Raw genomic sequence first — 23384 nt, 5'->3', positions numbered from 1 at the left:
TAGGGAAATAAACTACTCAAATCTTTCAAGAGAGAACTTGTTGCAAGGAAAGTGGTTAGCTGACCACCTTCAGCAGCTGCCTCTTTGAAATCTGTTCCAGCCTTCACACCAAGGCCACTCTCTTCCCAGGTTGCCCCCAGCCAATGACTGAACTCCACAGGATTACTTTAGCCAGGGGTTCTAAGCCAACACAAGACTCCACTAACTGGTGATCCTTGCTCTGATGCTCTCCCCATCAGCCTGGTCTAGACTTCCTCAGAGCTGCATTGCAACCTGAGTGTCCTCCTACAGATCCTCCTTCCTCACAGATCTTTAACAAGTGTCAGACCTGCAGCGTGATCTGAAGTGTCTCTCTAACTGCTTCTGTGACCTCCCCCCTTTACTTTCACAAATATTTCCTAACACTAAATATCTTTCACTTATTTTTTAAATACGTTTTTATTGATTTTTCAGAGAGAGGAAGGGAAATGGAGAGAGAGATAGAAACATCAATGAGAGAGAACTTTGATTGACTGCCACCTGCATGACCCTCAGCTAAGATCAAGCCCACAACCCAGGCATGTGCTCTGACCAGGAATCGAACCAGTGACCTCTTGGTGCATGAGTTAACACTCAACCACTGAGCCACACTGGCTGGGCTATCCTGCATTTCTAATTCTACCTTGGTGTCTGCTTCCATTAGGACCCAAAATGACACAAATTCCTCTTCTATTGGCTATCCAGCACTGAGGTCTTGTTAGGTCACCAGTGAAGATTTTACATATACTGCATTTTCAACAGTATTCTGCAAAAATGTCAAATCAAATTTTGTACTTCCAAGAAGTAGATGATTAATAAATTGTTGTTATTATTAATAGCTATGCTAATCTTATAAATCATTGTTATAACCTCCAAACAATCTGGCAACAACTCTTATCTGTCTGTTCCCTACTGAATAAGTGTAGTTCAATAGATTGTTATTCTTATTGTTTGCTCGTTTCCAACAATGAAATCACAGTGCATAGCTGCCAAAGAAATAAACTAGAATAATGTCATGATACAAATAGAGCAAAGAATGCCACCCAGACATTCTGTATCAGTAGGGCTCTTGGTTACAAGATAAAGCTGCCTGAAGCAATAGGGAATTTATTGACATAGTGAAACAACAGGAGGCAGTGGTATCGGGCTTGGGAATGAATTGAAATAACCAAGGGAGCTTTGAGGGCTAAAAAGCCGAGAGCAGGACTCAGCAATTACTTCATGGTGGAAAATCCTGGACAGGAACATGCTACCATTTTGGCCATTGCTGCAACAAGTCACACCTGCAACGATCTCAGATATCCGTGTGTCCAAGGAATAGCTGAAGTCACATGGCTGCCATTTGACTGCACCCGGGGAAGGGAGAGAAGAGATCCAGGAGGTTCACCTTCATGGTGAAGGGATGGGCACCACTACTACCAAGGCTGTGAACAAAGGGGAGAAGAAATTCCTTCAAAGGAAATTAAGGAGGCATTATGAAGATGCTGAGTGCTGGGAAGATAAAAATTAAAAAGACAATTCTACCACACACTTCTAGATCTCAAACCAGCCCTCTGCCATCATTCAAAAGGCATAGGAAGTCTGTTCGAAGAAAATATTAGAGCAGTGGTTCTCAACTTTGGCTGACGGAAGCATCATCTGGGGAGCTTTTATGAATCCTAATGCTCAGGTCAAAACCCAAACCAATTAAATAAGAATTTGAGGGGGAGGCATCAATACTTTGTAACGCTCCCCAGATGATTCTAATGGGCAGGCAAGGCTGAGAACAACTGAATTAGTATAAAGTCCAATACATACAATATTCAAAGCAGAAAAGCTCCAATTGGGTGGGAAGATTGGCATTGCTCCCATCACCACTGGTCCCTGAGGCACCTCCGAGGAATCCTTTTATACCAGCATTTGATATGGTTATAATTATACAATTGTTGACTCCTTCATGTTCCCACACCCCAAATCCAGTCTGTCAGTTTGGCTCAACCTTCAAAAGAGAATCAGAATCCACCCACCTCTCACCACGTCCCCTGCTGCCCCTCTGGTCCAAGCCACCATCACTGCCTGCTTGGATGGTTGCAATAGCTTCCTGCTGTGTCATCCTGCTTCTACCCTTGATCCCTGCAATCTGCTCTCAGCACAGCAGCAGGAATAATTCTTCTATAAGATAAATCGGAGCCTGGTCCTCCTCTGCTCAAAACCCTCATGTGGTTCCCACTTTATTCAGAGTAAAAACCAAAACCGCAGAGGTCAGCAAACTTTTTTAGTAAATATTTCAGGCTGTGAAGGCCATATGGTCTCTGTCACAAGTATTCAACACTGCTGCGGTAGCCCAAGAGCAGCCTTAGACGAAATGTAAATGAACAAGTAGGGCTGAGTGCCAATAAGACTTGATGTACAGAAACAGGCAGAGGGGCTGGATTTGGCCCACAGGCCAGTGTTTGCCAACCTCTGTTACAGTTCCAGGCCCATCTCCTCCTGCCCTTCCCCATGCTCTCTCCTCTCCTCTCCTCTCCTCTCCTGTCACACTGGTTTTGTAGACCTCTTGGGACACTCCAGGCATTCTCCTGCCTTGGCGGGGGAGGGGGGGGTCCTATGTTCCCTCCACCCTTGAAGCTTTTCCTTTGACTAGCCCCTCACCTCCTTCAAGTCTTTGTTCAAACCCTACTTTCCCAATAAGGCCCCTCATGACTGCCCTATTTAATAGAGCACCTGCCTCCTCACCACCCCCCCATGGCACCCTAGATTCCTCTTACTTCTTCCTTCTCTAATTTTCTTCTCTAATATTCTTTCCATCACCTTTTACTCTTAAACACACTTTACAATTCACTTCTTTATTAAGCTGTTTACTGTCCATCTAGAATGTAAACTGCACAAGAGCAGAGCAGCCATCAGGGTTCAATCAGAGCAGCAGAATGACTGTGAGAGGCAGGAAACGGGGATTCATCCCAGAAGGAGTCATCACACCACTGTCGGAGCAGGTGGGGCGACTATGCAGGCTGTTGCCTCTGCTCCTGGCATTGTGTCTGAAGTTGCCAGGAGTCAACCACTCTGACAGTCAGGAAGGAAACCTGGCTGTGCTGTGCACGGAGCAGGGACAAAGTGGAGCTCACAAGGACAGCTAACTGCAGGTGACTCCCACCTCAGTGCTGCATGGGATCCGGAATCCACAGGAGGAGCTGGCCCTTTGCCCTGGAGCCACACTATGCTGGGCCCAGGCCCCGGAGAAGCGGGAAAAGGAGATTATGCAGGACTCTAAGGTCACCTTCAGCACATTCAGAAGGTGATCCAACGGATCAGCTCCAATGTGCGTGAGCTACAGCAAAGCCAGGGGCCCACGCTGGCCTTCAGAGACTAATGGCTGCAGCTTTGCTCTACCTTCCAGGTTTTTGCACATTTTTTTTGTGGCTATCCCTGAGCCAGAACCTTTTAGAGAAGGAAATCCTCAGGAATGCAGTCCTAGCTTAGATTGGCACATAATAAAGCCACCATAGGCAGGAATATTATCTGTTTGTCTTACTGATGAATCAGAATCCCAAGAACCTAAGAAGTGCCTGGCACATTGTAGGTGCTAAAAAAAAATAAATAATGAATGAATGGATGATACTTTGGTGGTTATTTGACTCATGCCATCTACTCTACTAGTGTGTAAGTTTCTTGAAAGCAAAGGGCATGTGTTTTGTGCCCACCGTTCTATCGTCAGCACCTAACACACATTCAGTCCACGTTCACGCTCTCATTCCAGGAAGCACCACCCAGTGGCCAAAAGTAAAGAGAAATTCCAACCCTGATGGTATATCTGCAAGAATGTCAAGAATATCCGACACAGACCCCAGCAACACTTTCTAAAATCCTTTCTTCAAACTCAGTGTCTCCTGTACCCAGGAAACCATGCCAAGGCTTTCTCATCTCTCCCTAAGTCCCTCCTCCACACAAAAACTACTCCCTCAAGCACTCTTCCCCACACTCACCTCACCTCCCTGCATTGAATCTTCTCTCCCTTTCCCTTTTAATATAAATCTCCTATCCCCTACATGCCCACCCACCACCAAGCACCCTCATGTAGATCAGAAGCACCACAAGTGAGCTGGAAGATTTAAGCTTTCAGAAGATTGTGTGTGTGTGTGTGTGTGTGTGTGTGTGTGTGTGTGTGTACATATGGATGTTTGTCTCTGTATATCTGTATATAATTTTTTAATTTAATTTATTTATTTTTGTTAATCCTCTCCCAGGGATATTTTTGCCATTAATTTTTTTTTTAGAGAGTATTCTGGGAGGGACAGAGGAAGGGAGAGAGAAAAAAAGAGGGAGAGAAAGAGAGAGAGAAACACATTGATTGGTTGTCTTCCACACTTGTTGGGGGTCAAACCTGCCACCCAGGTACAGCCCTAGACCAGGAATTGAGCCTGTGACTTTTTGGTGCATGGGCAAATGCTTTAACCATTGAGCACACCAGCCATGCCTTAATATACTTATTATATAAATTGTAATATATGTTAAATATATCTTCTCCTTTCTACTGAGTGAATGAACAAATAAACAAACAAATGAATAAATGAATTTGAAAACCACTGGCCTAAACTAATGTTTTTCCTTTTAGCAGCCCTACAATTGCATGAAGTCTTTACTGACAGTAGGACTGGAAATACATGATAAATTAAGTCCTTTGAATACAAATGTAATGGAATCATACCAGGATATTTCAAAGATATATAGTTTATATGTATACACACTATATCTCTACATATAGTACATGTACATATATGTTGATGAAAATGTTCTGCAAACTCTTGAATAATAGTAGCATTAAAAATATAAAAATCAGGTAATTGTGGAAATTACACAGCTGCTAGCAAATATAAACTCTGCATTTAAAATATTCTAGAGGATTATTCTGCATGCCTTTGTATGTATTTTATCTATTAAGTAATAGTAATATATAAAGTCAAAAATTATTCAGAAAACATAAAAAAGAATATGTAATATATTAACATATTATATGTGCATTATATATAAAGAAATGGGAAATATAAAATATTTTTACTTGGCTTTGAAACTATGTATATATTTTTTTTCAGCCAATTTGTAGTTCTACTGATGTTATACTGCTAACAGACGGGAGAGGGCCTCATCTCCCCTAGCTGCAGCTGGGGGTGGATTCCTTGCAACATTCCAAGAAAAAGAATTTTCTGAGACTCGCACAGGAAAATTAGTGATATTATTTCTATGAATTACATCCCTGAGTTTCCAAAGTTCCATTTCCCTCTGTCCAGTCATAGAAGAAGCGTATCTGGGGTTTTGGCAAAGCAAAATCAGAATCAGTGTCCAGAGTGTCCATTCCATATTGGAGCTGGGTCCAGTACAGCATCGGGCTAGCTGTTGCCCATCAGTCTATTGTGTGTGGGGTCCACGTGGCTGTGGGCCATACAAGCAAAAGCAAGAAAAGCCATGAGCCACAAGTGTCACGAGCCAAGCACAGCAAGACTGCCAAGAGAGCAACAAGAAAGACAACTCCTTTGTTTAGGAGATTCTGTTTTCCCAAATTTTTGCTCGCTTGCAGTGGCCATGCCCATTCTGGCCAATGATCTTTGTTCCCAGGTGTGACTGACAGACAAGTACCTTTGCTATGTCACCCCAACTTTACTGGGCATGCGTCTTTTCCCTTTATTGGACTCTTCCCCCCAGTGTTTTGTGGGGAATAGGCTGGTGGTTCCCTGGGGAGTGCAAAGTTGGAGCTTCCTGGTGAAGCTGTCCAAGATGACATGCCTGTAATGTCTGACTTCCTCCTTGGCTCCATTCCTATTATTAGTAACTAGCTACTCACAATGGTATCAATACTAGTATTAAAATGAGTTTGCATTTCCTAGCATATGTTTATCTTCAAGAAAAGTGGTCTAATATTCACCCCTAATAAGTCACAAACTAGACAATCTACACTTAGCTTTCTTCAAACAGAGAATTAAATGTTCTCTGGATACAATACACAATAGAGGACAAAGAACAGGGCTGTATGTCCTTGACACATTCAGAGCAGGGCAAACAGATTCCCAGGAAATCCCCAACCCACTGACACTTTTATTCTGAGCCAAGGTCAAATTCAGGAGGGAGACAAATCTTGCATCCTTAATACTTCCTGAAACGTATTTCCCAGAACAAAGATACGGACTTTCTCTAGACACAATCCCCAAGTTAGGGAACAACCTCATTATCAAAAAGATGATCTAACATGTATGAATAATGATAAGGCCAAGGGTAAAAATTCTACAGTCACTGGAATTTGTGATAAGTTTATTCTGGAATCAGTCAAATCCAGAATAAACCTCTCTATCTTGAATATACTGGGCCATTTTAGGTCTTAACCCCTAATCCATAACAGATCTCACTCATTTAAGACCTTCTGGGATAAACTATGCAAAGTGCCCTTGCTACTTCTCCTCAACCCTTTGTTATCATTCAGAGCACAAATCCACTATGTATTGTTCAACAAAGTCCACCCAATCTCAAAGCAGATGGTTTCTATGGGGGAAACAGCCAACATTTTGGTTCATTGTTAAGTAGTCACCTTAAAAGAATCATGGTTATGAATCAGCTTGTAATCAATTCTCAATAAGTAAATTTAAAACAACAACAACAACAAAAAAAAACCCCACCTAACTTAATGAATCATATAAATCCAGGAGAATAAAATAAAAAATTAAGGTAGTGTGAGTCACACTAATATGGAGGTGGGAGGAAATGTGGTATTACTGAGAGAGAGTTCATGACTGACAGTTAGGAACCGGGAAAGACATACTAGTATTATCCTTATAGACCCATGGACATGGGGATATTTTTTGTTACATGGTCAAAGGCACCTGTCTATTTTCAGAGTGCCCATCACACTCATGACCTCAATTATTTGTTCAGAAAATCTGACCAAACCCCTTTCAGATTATAATGATAATAATTACATAAAAATAATGAATTTAACTTTCACTTTGAAATAACAAAAAAAAAAGGTTGTCTCATAGTCATAAAGGGAACAGAAAGTTCTCCTATTTACCCAGCTTTACCCAGCAGAAGGAAGAAATGACTCAGCTTCCTCTAGGTATGGGCCATCCCCAGTTCTCCAGCTTATTTTCACATACATGGTAGGGGTCCTATACTCATTAAGCAAATGTTTATAAAGTGTGATTACTATGTGTCAAGTACAAACATGCATAACTACTCTGCAAAATTTATTATTCGGTGTGTTCCTTTTGAATTTTGATCCTGACATTTTCCGTTGGTTTGGAACCTAAAGAATTTACAATTCTTCAAATTTAGTTTATGTATATATTGGGCTTAGTGCAATTTTTTTCTGTACAATGAGTTTCTTCATCACGGAATTCTGTGTCCTTAGGTCATCAAGAGTTCACTTTTGAGTTTTTTTGTTTTGTTTTGTTTTGTTTTTTCAGGGAATTTTCTTTGGCAGCTGCTTGGCTTATCTCTTCAGAAATAGAATATATATGGGAATAAAATATAGATTTTAATATATATTGCTGGAATAAAATTCCATGTACCAAATCTTTGCCCCATCTATTCCTATCATCTATGCTCTTCTAACCTTTTATCTTATAGAGAGTATATCAAAAGGAAATATGCCCCCCCCCCTTCCTTATAAGCTACCTGATATTCTCCCTTGATGCTATGGCAGTATTTGGAATTTTAAATATTACCAGGATGTGTCTGGATATCTTTCATTAATATAGATGCTGCATTAGCCATTTCTACTAGTACATGCATAATCAGGTCTCCCATAGCTCAGGCTAGTTTCCTTCTATTATACATTTGAATGTAATTTTCATCCTTTTGCTCTGGTCTGCATTTTAGAAACCTCAGTTGTCTGTGTTGAATCACTATCCTCTGCTCCAAAGCTCTCCATTTGTCATTATTTTTAACTTTTTCTTTTTTTTCCCCCCTACATCCTAAAGAGAATGTTCTCCCTTTTCTTTCCATTAGTTCTTCTGGTTTTTCCCTACTCATTCATCCTAGAGCAGTGGTTCTCAACCTTCCTAATGCCACGACCCTTTAATACAGTTCCTCATGGTGTGGTGACCCCCAACCATAAAATTATTTTCGTTGCTACTTCATAACTGTAATTTTGCTGCTGTTATGAATCGTAATGTAAATATCTAATATGCAGGATGTATTTTCATTGTTATAAATTGAACATAATTAAAGCATAGTGATTAATCACAAAAACAATATGTAATTATATATGTGTTTTTCGATGGTCTTAGGCGACTCCTGTGAAAGGGTCGTTCGACCCCCAAAGGGGTCGCAACCCACAGGTTGAGAACCGCTGTCCTAGAGGCTGATGCTGCTTTCTCTTGCTTAGTGTCTCCTCCATAAACCAAGGCTGGGTTCACCTGTTTCTTCTGATTTCCTGGAATCCTCCTGTCAGATTACACCACAGAGAGCTGCTTGATGTCAATGTCTGTTACTGTTCGGCCTGAAGTCAATGGTATGCAGTGGGGCCAAGGTCACCCCCAGCAGAGAAATGTCTACACAGTTTCTTCCCAGCATTGGTGAGGCTGCAAAGTCTCCAGCTTTCTGCTTCTGGCTTGTTTGTCAGGCCTGATGCCAGGTAACAGCTGTGCCTCTGCCCACCCCCGTCTTGGTCCTGCTGCCGGCCAAATCAGGGCACAAGCCTTACCACCCTGCTGGATGCATTCCCTGTGGCTGCTGTGTGAAACCAGCTGCCTCCCAGTGCTGCTCACTCAAGCTCCCTGGGCTGCCAGAGTGGAAATGAAACCCAATAGTGGTTCTGCGTGACCCCATGACCCACCCTGTGCATCTCCAGCCACTGCTCCACAGGTCAGAGGTGTTAAATTCTCCCCAGGTCTGTCCTTGACTGCACCTGAGTGCAGCTCCCTCGTCATGTGCCCTTCCGCTCCGGGGAGTGACAGCACTCACAGACCCTGGAGGCTCCCTTTGCCACTAACTGATGCTGACATGCAGCTACAAAACAAAACCCACCACCTGTGTTAAATCCTGTATCCAGTCTGTCAACATACCACATAGCATGACCGAGAAACCTTAAGCTCAGAGCATTATTTTGCAATGGTTTTGGTTCTCTTCTTGGTGAACTTGAATATTGTCCCCTCAGAACACAAGACAAAGCTGGAAAGTTATCGCCTCTCTTCCTTTGCCAAAACAATCTTCCTACTTTCTTCCTAGTCCTAAATCCAACTGAGGTGTCCTAGGGCAGAAATCCCAGGCTGCTCTCGTCCACAGAGTCACTTTATCTTGCCTACACAAACACAGACAGCACTTTGCAATAAAAATTCTCACGTTAGCCCAGCCGGCATGGCTCAGTGGCTGAGCGTCGACCTAGGGACCAGGAGGTCACAGTTCGATTCCCAGTCAGGGCCAGTGTGGGGCGTGCAGGTGGCAGCTAATCAATGATTCTCTCTCATCATTGATGCTTCTATCTCTCTTTCCCTCTCCCTTCCTCTCTGAAATCAATAAAAAATATATTTAAAAAAATATTTTCACTTTAGAGTTTGCAAAGTGCTTGCACATAGGCTAGTCCCTTACTATTCCCAGGTCTGTGTAAGAGAGATAGGGTGATCCCCTATTTTCACAGATGGCACCCTTTGCCCTGCACACCCTCAAATAAGTTCCGTGACTTAAGTCTCCCCAGAGTCTGGCAATGTTTCCAGTCTGCCTCCCACACTCGCTTGCTCAGTCTTGCGGGTTCTCTGTTGCTGATCCGTCACTTCGCATCACTAGACTGGGAGTGGGCATTTCAGATGTCCCCTTGCTTCCTGCCCTACCCTCCCCTGGCCTGCCACCTGGTTTCAGGGACACTCTGCTCCATGCCCTCAGCTGTGAACCAGCCCTGCTCACTCCCACGCCATGTCTGAAAACTCAGTGTGGGCCAAGCCCTGGACTCCCCGGTTACCGAGGAGAGGAAGACAAATATAGATGTGAAAACGAGGCCCCAGAGGAGGCAGAACATACACAGAATCCATGATCCTCCAGGCCAGGCAGCTCAAGTTGAAAATGCAACTGACTCATCTGCTAAGGGTGTGTTCTTGAGCAAGCGTATTGACCTTTTAAAGCCTCTCTTTCTCAACTCTAAAAAGGATGTAATGGTAACACATCTCCCTCCCAAAGGCTTCCTGCAAATATTAAATGAGATGGGTATAAATTAAGCGCTAAGCAAAGTGCTTGGGACCTGCTAAGCGGTGTCAAGTATTAACTGTCATTGTTACTATTATTATTAATAAGGCCAAATAATGAGTAGGTGGCAGAGCTAGGGGTGATAGAATCTTCTATCTCTTCATTTCATTTTGAATAGCACATAGTTATAGTAAACTAGAGGCCCAATGCACGAATTTGTGCAAGGGCCTTGGCCCCAGCCCCCGCCCACCGCCTCTGCCACAGCCCCTGCCTGCTGCGGCTTTGTCAGGAAGGAAGGACGTCCGGAAGGATGTCCGGTCTAATTAGAATATTACGCTTTTATTATTATAGATTAGTTTACGATAGTAGATAGAAATGGTCCCTCAATAGCTTTTGATGAAATGTGGAGCAGTTTGGTTACTTTAAGAGCTTCCTAGAGGTCAGACAAATATTATCTGCCCTAGATAAATATTACTTAGCAGTTTCTATTATTTTATTAGACTTCTCTGACAGGGAGCTCCAAAGGAAATATCACCACTGACAGGTGAGTTAAAACAACTGTCTTGGTCTTTGTTGTTGTAAGTGAATACACATTATTAAGTCAAATGGCTTTCTCTGTGGACTCATGCATGAGAAAACACTGCTTAAAAGCATTCTGGGTGGAATTTTTCTCTCTTGCAGGTAAGCTCTTGAATCACTGCACATAATTATCTGTGAAACTAACATACACAGTTTTGCAGTAGTCTGCATGGAAGCTGAACATGGCCTAAAGAAGCAGTAGACTTTTGATGGCCCTCTGCCTACCACTGCAGGGTCTTCCCTGGAGTGCTGATATCTGTTAGACAGCCTGGTCCAGAGTCAGCCTTGCAAAGCAGCCCACCATACGTGTGTCAGGGTCCATCAGGTAACTAATTACCTGTGTTCCATTGGAACCCTATTAGCACTTCCAGTTTTTCTTGCTAACACGTCTGTAGTAGGCTTTTGAATTTATTTGGTGAAAAAATCGGCCACAGAGTTTACTGTGGGCCACAATCTGTGGATTTTGACAGATTATCTCTTGGATAGTTTGCAGCAAACGCTGCTACAGGAGAGGCAACGTGTCGGCTCCGATAATGCGCTTATCTAACATTCTGCAAGCTTTTAAAACATGCTTCCAGATTTTCTGGCAAGGAGATAAACTCTGGGGAAGCTAGAGTTCTAAATGGATCCAGGTAATCTCTCTATAAAAAAAAGAGCTTATCTATGGTTCCTCGGGGTGTACCAGCAGTGGTTGGCACTCTGTCGTCCCACGGTTCGAGTGGATGTGATTTTATTCTGCTCATGCTGACAATGACCCCCAAAAGACATAAAATCCACGGCAAATCAAACATTAGGCAAGCAAACCTAATCTACATGAGAGAATAACTACTCTGGGCCAGGGACTGTGATAAACATTTCACATCCATGAGCTCATTTGACTCTCATAACAACCCTGTCTTGAGGGCTATTATCAAGCCCATTTAAAGATGAGGAAACAAAGAGTCAAAGGGGTTAAATAACTTGCTCAAGACCAAACTGCAAGCAAGACGACGAGGAGGACATAAGCCAGATTCTCTGATTCTAGAAATCCAGCTGTCAGCTAGCCAGGGCCCGGCCATACGTGCCCTGCTTTTTTCTGACTCTGGAATATGCCAAAACAAATCCCCCATTAGGGTCTCTGCCAACTGAGTGCCTCAGCTGTGAACGTTCTTCCCACAAACGGTTTCTTGATGACATTCACAGCTCAGTGTAAATGTTCCCGACTTGGAGAGGACTTCTCTGCCATGCAGGATGCTCAGAGTTGTCTCAGGCAATGGACAGGAGAGCTGAGGTGGTTAGCCATCGCCTCCCACACTCCACTGGCTGAGGGATGATCCTGGGGGATCTCTGGCCTGCTCTGTGCGTAAGCACACGGCAGCTGTGGCCTGCACAGGAATGCTGAGTGCTGAAGATCAGGCCTTCAAGATGAGCTGCTGGCTTAGGGGTTCACTGACAGCCTCAAGAAGTAGATCATTTCCTTCTCTATACTTGGCTTTGCGGAGCATCAGCTTTCCTCTAATCTAAGGGATATTTCCTGCATGGTCATAGGCCAGCTGCCAAGAACAACTGCACCTGCTTGCTATCTTGTTGTCATCTAGTAAGGCCATCTTTTCCTTTAAAAACAGAAAACTTCTCAGACATTTTCAGAAAACTCCCCTACACACCACATGAGCTCCAATTGCACTTATGCGCATTTCTGAACCAATCCCTATTGACAAGAAAATCCTACGCCCTGATTGGCTGAGGCCCAGATCCTGAGACCAATCATTGGCAAGGGGATGGTGTTACCATGATTGGGTGATAGGAATCAGAGCCAAGCACTGCAGCTGGGCCACTCAGCCTTCCCTGATACACATGGACATGGGAAGTGGTTTGTTTAGGAAGGAACAAGGCGGAAATGAGAGCCATTTCCTATTCTTTGGCAATCTTGTTCGCATGGGCAAACAACTACACCTTCTCACTACTCCCCACACCCACCTCAGTCAATATCACATATCCTGGTTTTATTTCTGTTTTAGCACTTATCACTATCTAATCTATGTATACTTGTTTGATTGTTTATTCACTTAGTCTATTCTCTACATTAGAAAATAAGCTCCAAGAGAAGAAAGATCTTGCCTGTCTCACATATTGCTATAGCCCTCAAGTATAAAGTTATGCCTGAAATACAGTAGATGCTAAATAAACGTTTTTTGATTGAATGCTAATAAACAAGTGAGCCAACGACTAATAGCTCTTACTACACAAAGCCAGGAGATGAAAGACATGTATACTGAGGTTACTGATGGGTGGACCCCTTAATCCCTGGCAGTCCTGGGTGAGATTAGAGACTGGGAGAGGGCTCAGGGGAAATGTCCCCTGGCTCCCAGGCTGGAGGTTGGACAAGGTGCGACCTGCAGTCTGATTGGGTATCTGGTGGGGAACCGTTAGAGCTAGGATGGGGCAAATCAGGAGTGGCTTCTTCTTTGTTGCAAGAGGAGGTAGTTATTTAAGATCCTGACAGCCAAGCCAAGAGAACAGTGCTAGAACCGTGGAAACTCATGCCCCAGCTTGGCATGCAGAAGCTCCATGCACATACCCAGACTCAGCCAAGTGTGTCCTCAGGTCACTTTGCCTCCTAAACATAGTAGAGTTCACCTAGGCCTAGAGAAGATGCCAGAGAAATGCAAACAAACAGTGCAGCCCTGTTGGCAAGGACAAATTGACCACTATGGACACACTGGAGATCTAGCAGATTCATTACACCCAACACACTAACCATTTCAAACACATTGGCCACTCTGGACAGAATGATCACATTCAAAATATGGACCCGCTGGAATTGGTGAACTGGCAGATGCACTGACCACTGTGGGCATACTGCTGCTTTATACAGCAGCCGCAGTTCCAACACTAGAGAGAGCAATAGAGGTGGAAACCTGGCCAGAAGTGGGGCTAGGGGAATTGTCAAGAAATGTAGTGTGCACACTATAACATGATTTGAGGTGTCAGATCTACCACTGCTACACTGACCACGTGTTGAGCCTGACTCAGTGCATACTTCCTGCTCACTGTTACTACTCTGGATACAATGCCTCACTTGTGTATTCTCCAAAAACAATGAGCCATTGCTAGCTGCTTGCACTCTACTCCCGCCCCAGCATTGTCTATATTATGCTCTAGATTTAGAGGTAGAAGAATTGGTGTCACTAAGGTCATGGGGAGCAGAGAACTCTCTGCCTTAAAAAATTAGTACCTGTGCAGTAGAAGGAGAGGCGCAGAGAGTACTGGCTAGTACAATGCCTGCATTCAAGGAGGCGGGCGAGTGGCTGATGCAGAGCTTTTCCTTCTGGGCTTTCTAATGAGCCTGTGGGTCTGTTTCTGTTGGCACAGCTAGGATGGGCCGTCTACTGCCTTTTCAAAGCCAATCCCTTTTCCTTGCAGTTTGCTAATATTTCTCCAGGATTATGGCTATAGATTGAATTAACAGCCTCAGCTTTTAATTTCCCCTTTGCTTCCCAGGGATTATGGAGGGCCACTGGAGAATCTGTTTGCCTTCCCAAACTGAGCTCTATGATGCCAGCACGCGCATTCTAAAATGTTCAGGTCTTGCCCTAGCCGGTTTGGCTCAGTGGATAGAACATTGGCCTGCGGACTGAAAGGTCCCAGGTTTGATTCCGGTCAAGGGCATGTACCTTGGTTGCGGGCACATCCCCAGTAGGAGGTGTGCAGGAGGCAGCTGATGGATGTTTCTCTCTCGTTGATGTTTCTAACTCTCTATCTCTCTCCCTTCCTCTCTGTAAAAAATCAATAAAACATATTTTAAAAAATAAATAAATAAAAATCAAGTGGATTTTTAAAAATAAATAAATAAAATAAAATGTTCAGGTCTTTTCATTTTCACAGGTACGTTCTCCCTACCAATCTTCCAAGAGAAGGTCCCTTACCCTTTTCCTTTGGCTGTGCCCCATGTTGGATTTTCTTTCTTCTGGGCCTTTCTTTTCTGTTGTTGTTAATTGGGATATAACTGAAGTAAGTGTCTCCAGCTTAACAGTTGGGCTCAAGGAATTTAAACAGATGTATAACCACCATGTAGATGACGATGTGGAATATTTCTATCACCGGAGAAGTCTTCTTTGTGTCCCCTCCCTGTTAATATCTCCTTCTTATAAGATAACCATCACTTTAACTTCTAACACCATCAAACTTGGGTCCAAATAAACTTAAAAAAAAAAATTTAACGAAAAAGTGTCTCAGACTTCAGAGCACTACAATCTGTTCCTTCTGACTTTCTGTCATTACAAGTGAAAAGAGAGGATCTAATGGTGACAAAAGAAAGGTGAGACAGAGAGGAAGCTCCAGGCTCTGGCTGCTCTAATTATTTAGATCGTGGTTCTCAAGTTCATTTTGCCCTTCAAGGAATTTAGCATACTTTGCTGTTCACAATAAGGATAAGGGTAGAGTGCTACTTGCTTCTAAAGCTGTGATGACGAACCTATGACACACATGTCAGAGGTGACACGCGAACTCATTTTTTTGGTTGATTTTTCTTTGTTAAATGGCATTGAAATATATAAAATAAATATCAAAAATATAAGTCTTTGTTTTACTATGGTTGCAAATATCAAAAAATTTCTATATGTGACACGGCACCAGAGTTAAGTTAGGGTTTTTCAAAATGCTGACACGCCGAGCTCAAAAGGTTCGCCATCACTGATAGAGGGTAGAGACCAGGATGCTGCTAAATATTCAATACACAGCACAGACCCCCACAACAAAGAATTATCTGGTCCCAGATATCAATAGTGCCAAGGTTGAGAAATCCTGAGTTCAAGGACGACTGCCTTAGAAAGGGGACATCTGTAATACTTTCCACAATAAGGATAAATTTAAAGAAAAACTACAAAGGAGATAAGTTTAAAAGCTTATAAGATGAATAAATAAATAAATAAATGGTTGACTTTCTGTCTCTTCCTCTCATCTTTGAGACTATACAGTTCTGATGTCAAATGTGGGTAGGTGGTATGCAATCCAATAATAAGACTCAACTTATCTCCATCAATTATAGTAAAAATTTCATGAAAAATTTGACTTGCTATCTTCCTTTGGTTTCTTCCTTTATTACTATTTGGGTCTTCTCTTTGCATTTTTGCAAGGTACTGGAATGGAAGTTGGGAGGAGAGTCAGACCCAAGTAGGCTGTTACCATAATTACCCTATGTATCACTTTTTATATTAAAAATGCAATGAACATCAACATTGTTATTTTAAATAAAATGTTTTCATGACTATGAAATAGGGATCAATTTTACCTGATGGAAACTCCAGAAGAGTAAATGAAATTGAACAAATTGTTTTCTTGACTGTCAACCTTAGCTTTTTCTAAGGAAAGGCTATTAGCAATGTCCTCTTTCAATGGTGTTATTGATCAGGTTCCTAAGGAAATTTGCTAGCTCTGCAATGCAGGTCAGACTCACAATTTATAAGTGGCCACTGATGCTTTTTCCCAGGAAAATAACAAATGCTGCAATCAAGAACACTGCATTCCAATTTCCCCTCCTGGATTTAAGAGTATATCTTGGGCCTCATTTTCATTAAGATATAAATTGTACAAGTGTGTGAGAAACACAATTAGATAGGAGAGGCTCACAGGGCCAATGACATTTTGTATTATGTCCATTTAGTTTAATCAGACAAGAAAAATTTTATAGGAAAATATCCATATTCTCTCCCCACCCCATCCTCAATAACAAGTTTTTTGTAAAATACATCATTTTTATCAGGCAATATTAATAAGTCAGATTTTTCACTTAGGCAAACTTCTCAGGTAAGTGAAACCCGACCTTTTAAGCAAGAAAACTGTCATTTATTTTTTTTAAAGCCTGGAATTATCTCTACCAATAAAAGTTCTACTCATGTTTTAAAGCCCTTACTCTTCCTTCATGAATTTCCCTTATTGACATAATGAAAAAGAACATCTTCTACCTAGAATGTCTGCTGTATTTTAATTGTGTTTCTACATGTTGCATCTATATTGAGGGTCACTCCAAGAACATATAAATAAAATAAATGAGTTTGCTCTCTCAGATAGATAAGCTATCAAACTAACACACGATGGACAGAAATAGAGATAGAGAAAGACACTTTAAAGAGGATTAACTGAGTCAGTGTATTTAAAGCACTTGGAACTGTGCCTGGCACATCTTAAGTCCTAAATAAACATTACTGACTGTAATTATTGATTTTATTATTAGAATTAAATAACATGGATTGCTTCTGGAGAATAATACTTGATTGTAGTGGAATTTAATGTACCTGTCAGGTGGAAGATTGACCATCCTTGAAAGCCCAGAAAAGAGAGAATGCTACAGGCAAATACTGACATGCCAGCTGGGTCAAAAGAGACAAGGTCTTTGCCCAAGAGACATCTGTCTGACCAAGGGCAGGTATATCCCATATTATGGAGGTGGTGATTTCTGTGTTAACTCCACTCTTTCTCATTCCGTCCTCATTGATCGAGATTATAAACTGGTTTTCCCAATTGAGAGGCTTCACAGAGACTACATGTCAAATAGACTGCCATGTGGGTATTTTTTTCTAAAAACTAGGCCAGTTGGCATTCAAAGGATACTTTGGCTTTCTGTGTGGGGTAGCCATGAACAGAAGGTGACAGCTGAAGGGCATGTCTGGATCCTTTGGTACTTCTAATCTTCCTGTGTATTAATAAGTTGGTTTTGTACTTCAGGTCCTGTGAATTTGGTACTTGAGAATCTATTCCTGAAAAATGAATCCACTATGAGGGCCCACAAATTGGGTTTCTGAGCCTGCACTTTTGGCTGGGAAGAATTCACTAAGGCATCCTGGAGACAGGATAACACCTATCTCAACTAAGGAGCACCACAAGCTGTTCCTTTACAAGTTAAACTAGCTTGCAGGCATTATTTGTATTGCCTTCTATACTTAATCACATTTGATATGAATTCCATGAGAGCAGTAAGCATTCATTTTTAGCATCTTCCATGGTGTCTAAAATATGAAGTGTTGATAAGAGGGTAGAAATAAATTTTTTATAAATTCTTATGAGCAGGCCAATTGGAAAAATATTTTTAGAAAATTAGACAGGTTTAACAAAAATTTTATATGTGCACACCCTTTGACCAATTCCTCCTCTCAAAATCCACTTTAGAGAAAAACTTGAAAGAATGCACAAGAAGAGATGTATATAGATGTATATGGTTTCACATTAGTTACACCATAGAAAATTACAACAATCTACAGGTCCATTATTGGAATGGATAATCCATAGCACACCCATTCTATTGAATACTAATCAGCAATTTCAAAGAATGAGGGAATTCTAATGTTCTAGTATGGAAAGAGATCTAAGCCATAATGTTGGGAGGGGAGAATAAAAAGTTAAACACACACAAATATGGATTGCATATACCACTTAGTCACCAGTTTTACTGATGGACCCAGGTTGTCTCCAGTTCTACCTATTAAAATAAGATAGACACCCTAGCCGGTTTGGCTCAGTGGATAGAGCGTCAGCCTGCAGACTGAAGGGTCCCAGGTTCGATTCTAGTCAAGGGCATATGCCCAGGTTGCTGGCTCAATCCCCAGTAGGGGGCGTGCAAGAGGCCGCCAATCAATGATTCTCTCTTTATTATTGATGTTTCTATCTCTCCCTCCCTCTCCCCTCCTCTCTGAAATCAATAAAAATATATTTTTAAAAATAAAATAGGATAGAGCAACAGACACCCTCAAACACTGGTGGTGGGAATATGAAGAGGTTTAACCACTTTGAGAAATGGTTTGCCCTCATTCAAAGTTGACCACAGCACTCCTCATGCTCCAGCAATTTGCTCCAGGCACATACCCAACATAAATATATGCACTTGCTTACCAAAATAAAGGCACAGGAGCATTCCTAGAGCATCATTCCTATTGTATTTTTTATTTTAATAAACACAGCAATTACTAAATTTCTCATATGAGTTTGAGATAAATGGGATAAATATAGTGGATATATTTAGAGAAACACTGCTTGAGAGGCTGTGAAGCAAAGTGCTTTACATCCTATGTGACTTAGCTAAATAAAATCATGACTAGAAATGAACTTAAATATCATACTTCAACCTGCTGGAAATAATGCCACAGGCAGGATTATCATCTATCAACCTTGCTATTATGCTGCTTTGTTCAAAGAGCTACATACACACCAACTAGCTCACAGTCTGCACAGCACATGGACCTATAATTTGATTTTTATTACAAGCCTGAATATTAAGGTGAGTTTTCCATTTAAAATTAGCTTCACTAATGATTTGTCATCTTAAATTACTGTTAACCAAACCTGAAATCCAATTCATTAACTTTAAAAATATAAGACCACAGCTAAATGAATTTAAAAATGTCAGCAGCTAAAATAACAAAGAAGAAAAATATTCACTCTGTGATTTTTCAAGCCTCCTGTTCCACTGAAGAATAGTTTAAAGACAGAAATAGCTCCATATGTTACAGTCTAAAACAATAATTTAGAGAACATCTTCATTTCAAAGACATTTTTAATCAAATCACAAATTAAGCACCAAGAAAATAATCTATGAGCATGGAGAAAGTATTTCTCAATATTTGAAACATGATTAAAAGCAAAGACATTCCTTATTAAGTAAGTTAAAATTTCAAGTATAGAACTAAAGCTAGGTTTACACATTCATGTTTAATAGTAAAATGATCAAGATTATTAGGAGATGATAATTTATCAAGGTGAATTCATGATGTAGGTCACTCTGGAATGATTTCAAGATTTTGAAAGTTAATGTTAAACATAGATTTATCAAAAGACCCAGCGATTCCACTTCTCCCAAAAGGAATCTCCACCCAACAAAAATGAAATGCCCATACAAAGACTTGGACAAGAATGTCTAAAGCAGTGTTATTTATAACAGCCAAAAGTGGAAATCACCCATACGTCCTTCAACTGGTGAATAATGAACAAAATGCAGTATATATCCATACAATGGAATACTATGCAGCAACAAAAGACAATGAGGTATGATACATACTAAAAGTGTGAATGAAGACCTCAAAAACATGACGCTAAGTGAAAGAAACCAGTCATGAAAGATCACATTCTGTATGATTCCATTTATATGAAATGCCCAGAAAAGGCACGTTCAGAGAGACAGGAAGTAGACGTCTGACTGCCTAGAGCTGAAGAAGACTGTAAATGGGCATGAAGTTTCTTATTGGGGTGATGGAAATGTTCCAAAACCAGAATGTGGTGATGGCTGCACAACCCTGTACATATACTAAAAATCACTGAATTACCCAAACTGGGTGAAGTCTGTGCCTCAATAAAGCTGTTTTTAAAATATGATTGCATTTTGGAAATGAGCGGGGATATTATGGATTGGCTGTAGCTTGACATCAGTGAGTGTGATGCCTCTACATTTGTCTTCTCAAAAGTTCTAATGTGGCATCATCTGCATTTTCAGAAGTTAAAGCTCACTGTGGAAAAAGTAATATAATAAAAATGTAAAGATATTCCATTAGCTACTATAACAAGGAATCCAAGAGTTTCAAAAAGGCATTTATAAACTAATACGCTTTTTAAAAAATATATCCAGAGGAAGCAGAATTGTTCTGAGGATTTTTTTTTTTAATTTACCGTCTTCTTCACCCTGACACAGTTCTTTCTCCATTCAGAATCCAGAGCAATTTTTTAAAACCTAAATCAGTTCACATCACTGCACTATTAAAGCCTGCAGCAATAAGAACAGTCTTTACCTCACTCTGTACTTCAACCAGTGGCCCTTCTTCATTCCCGTCTTCACCTCTCTGAACTCACTCCGTTCATCTATTTCTCGTTCCTAAATAAACACCAGCCACAAACTTGCTGTCCTTCCAAAAATTCCAAGTTTGTTTCCGCCTCAGGGCTTTGCACTGGCTATGCCTTGAAAGGCAGTGAAGCATAATTGTTGTTAAGTGTGCAGGCTCTGCCCCATATGGCCCGGTTTTCTGTGTTTAGATACTGGTTCTGTGACTTTGGGTGACTTCCTTAATTTCCCTGGGCCTCATTTTCTCATCTGTAGAACGGGACTAATACCTGTATCTACACCATAGGGTTGCTAGAGGAGTAAATGAAATAATGTTTGAAAAGTGCTTAGAAGAGCTTTTCTATCAACTCTTATTTTTAAGAATCTGCTTGAAACAGTCTGACCCTAGTTCTTTGCAAAGGAGGCCTCTTGTCATTCACAACTCGTTCAAATGTCCTCATCTCAGCCCCTCATTAAGTAGTCCCCAGCCCTATTTATTTGATACATACTTACTAAATGCTTGCTTTGTGCCAGGCACCCTTTGGGGTGCTGGGCATATACCACAAAGAGACCCCAGCCCTGTGGAGTTTGCTTTCTAGTGGGAGGAGATGGATGATAACTAACCACGCAAACCTAGGGTGTCAGCACTAACATGTGCTGCGGAAGAGAGAAAACAGAGAGCAGCTAGGGGGGTGGGCAGGCAGGAGTACAGGTGGGGAGGAGTGGTTTGCATCATTATGGGGTGGTCAGGGATGCTGAGAGGTGGCATATAAGCAGAGTTGAAGGAGATGAAGGAGTTAGCCACAGGTCGTGTGCGCAGCACACTCCATGCAGTAGGAGCAGCCTCACAGAGGATCCCAGGCCAGAGAGTGCCTGGCCTGTCTGAGGACATCCAGGGCCCGTGGTTACAGCGAAGGGGTGAGGACAGAGTGGTGCAGCTGTGGGGAGAAAGGGATGAGGGCAGGGGGGTTATATGGGGACTGCAGGGCCATTTAATGGCTTTGCCTTCTTATCTCAGTCACATGGGAGTGCGGTAGATCGATTCTAAGACAGATAGATGATAGGATAGATATATAGGTGGTAGATAGGGCCATTTGCAAAACGTATCAGATATTAGAATGAATTATCACAAAAATGCTCAGATAATGGAAAGAGCATGGATATGTGAGCACAGACAGAGCTCTCATGTTAATTCGTGGTGAATGACCATGTTTTTAAACAAATTCAGTTAATAATCAGTCATGTATAGTTAAATTTTGTCTGCCCAACTACAAATACAGATGTCAACAACAACAAATGTCACAAGTGTCATAAAATAGTCTTGCTGCTGCTTCTCTCCTGTCCCCATCAAGGCCGTGTCCTTCACTTGTTTCCTTTTTTTTTTTTTTTTTTTTTTTAAATATATATTTTATTGATTTTTTTTTTTAATTAAATCTTTATTGTTCAGATTATTACATTTGTTCCTCTTTTTTCCCCCCATAACTCCCCTCCACCCAGTTCCCACCCCACCCTCCACCCTCACTCCCCACCCACTGTGTTCATCCATAGGTGCATGATTTTTGTCCAGTCACTTCCCGCATCTCCCACACCCCTTTTTCCCCCAAGAATAGTCAGTCTATTCCCTTTCTATGTCCCTGATTCTATTATAATCACCAGTTCATTCTGTACATCAGGTTATTTATTCACTTGATTCTTAGATTCATTTGTTGATAGATGCATGTTTGTTGTTCATAATTTGTATCTTTACCTTTTTCTTCTTCTTCCTCTTCTTAAAGGATACCTTTCAGCATTTCATATAATACTGGTTTGGCGGTGATGAACTCCTTTAGCTTTTCCTTATCTGTGAAGCTCTTTATCTGACCTTCAATTCTGAATGATAGCTTTGCTGGATAAAGTAATCTTGGTTGTAGGTTCTTGGTATTCAGCACTTTGAAAATTTCTTGCCATTCCCTTCTGGCCTGCAAAGTTTCTGTTGAGAAATCAGCTGACAGTCGTATGGGTACTCCCTTGTAGGTAATTGAGCCTCTTTCTCTTGCTGCTTTTAAGATTTTCTCTTTGTCTTTTGCTCTTGGCATTTTAATGATGATGTGTCTTGGTGTGGTCCTCTTTGGATTCCTTTTGTTTGGGGTTCTCTGCGCTTCTTGGACCTGTAAGTCCATTTCTTTCACCAGGTGGGGGAAGTTTTCTGCCATTATTTCTTGAAATAGGTTTTCAATATCTTGCTGTCTCTCATCTTCTGGCACTCCAATGACTCTGATATTAGACCGCTTAAAGCTGTCCCAGAGGCTCCTTACACTATCTTCACACTTTCGGATTCTTTTTTCATTTTGCTTTTCCAATTGGGTGTTTTTTGTCGAATCTTTGGTTTGATTATTGTACTCCTCTGGTCTGCTATTGGGTATAATATTCTTTATTTCAGTCCGTGTATGCTTACTTTCTAATTTCTTTATCGTAGCATCGAGGGTCTCATTAGTTTTCGTGAGGTTCTGCACAAATTTATGGCAAGCCCTCAAAATTGCGATTCTTAGCTCCATATCCTCCATTTCTGTCATGTTTTTTTGTCTCCGCATCTTTTATGCTTTCTTGGTGCACCCCCTTGTGGTCTCTGTGCGCAGTCTTGTTCTAGCCAAGCCTTAATTGTTGTAGTTAACACTAGAGGGATTTGACCCTCAGGCCGACTGGCTATAGGAATCAGCTGTGCGGAAAAGTCTGTCTTCTGGGGAGGCGCTAATCCAGCCTTTGCCTGAGGCGATCGGCAAATGGCTGTGCTCAGGCTTTGGGCGGGGCGGGGTCAACAGGGCGGGCGGAGGGAGCAGTTATGGCCACGCTCAGTCCCGTTCCCAGAGGCTCTGCTTCTCAGAACCCCGGC

Source organism: Myotis yumanensis, unplaced genomic scaffold (genome assembly GCF_028538775.1).
Source record: "Myotis yumanensis isolate MYYU_CA2020_CCGP unplaced genomic scaffold, mMyoYum1.0.hap1 SCAF_14, whole genome shotgun sequence".
NCBI classification, from domain to species: Eukaryota; Metazoa; Chordata; class Mammalia; order Chiroptera; family Vespertilionidae; genus Myotis; species Myotis yumanensis.
The sequence above is the reverse complement of the archived record's forward strand: the minus strand, read 5'-3'. Positions refer to the sequence as shown.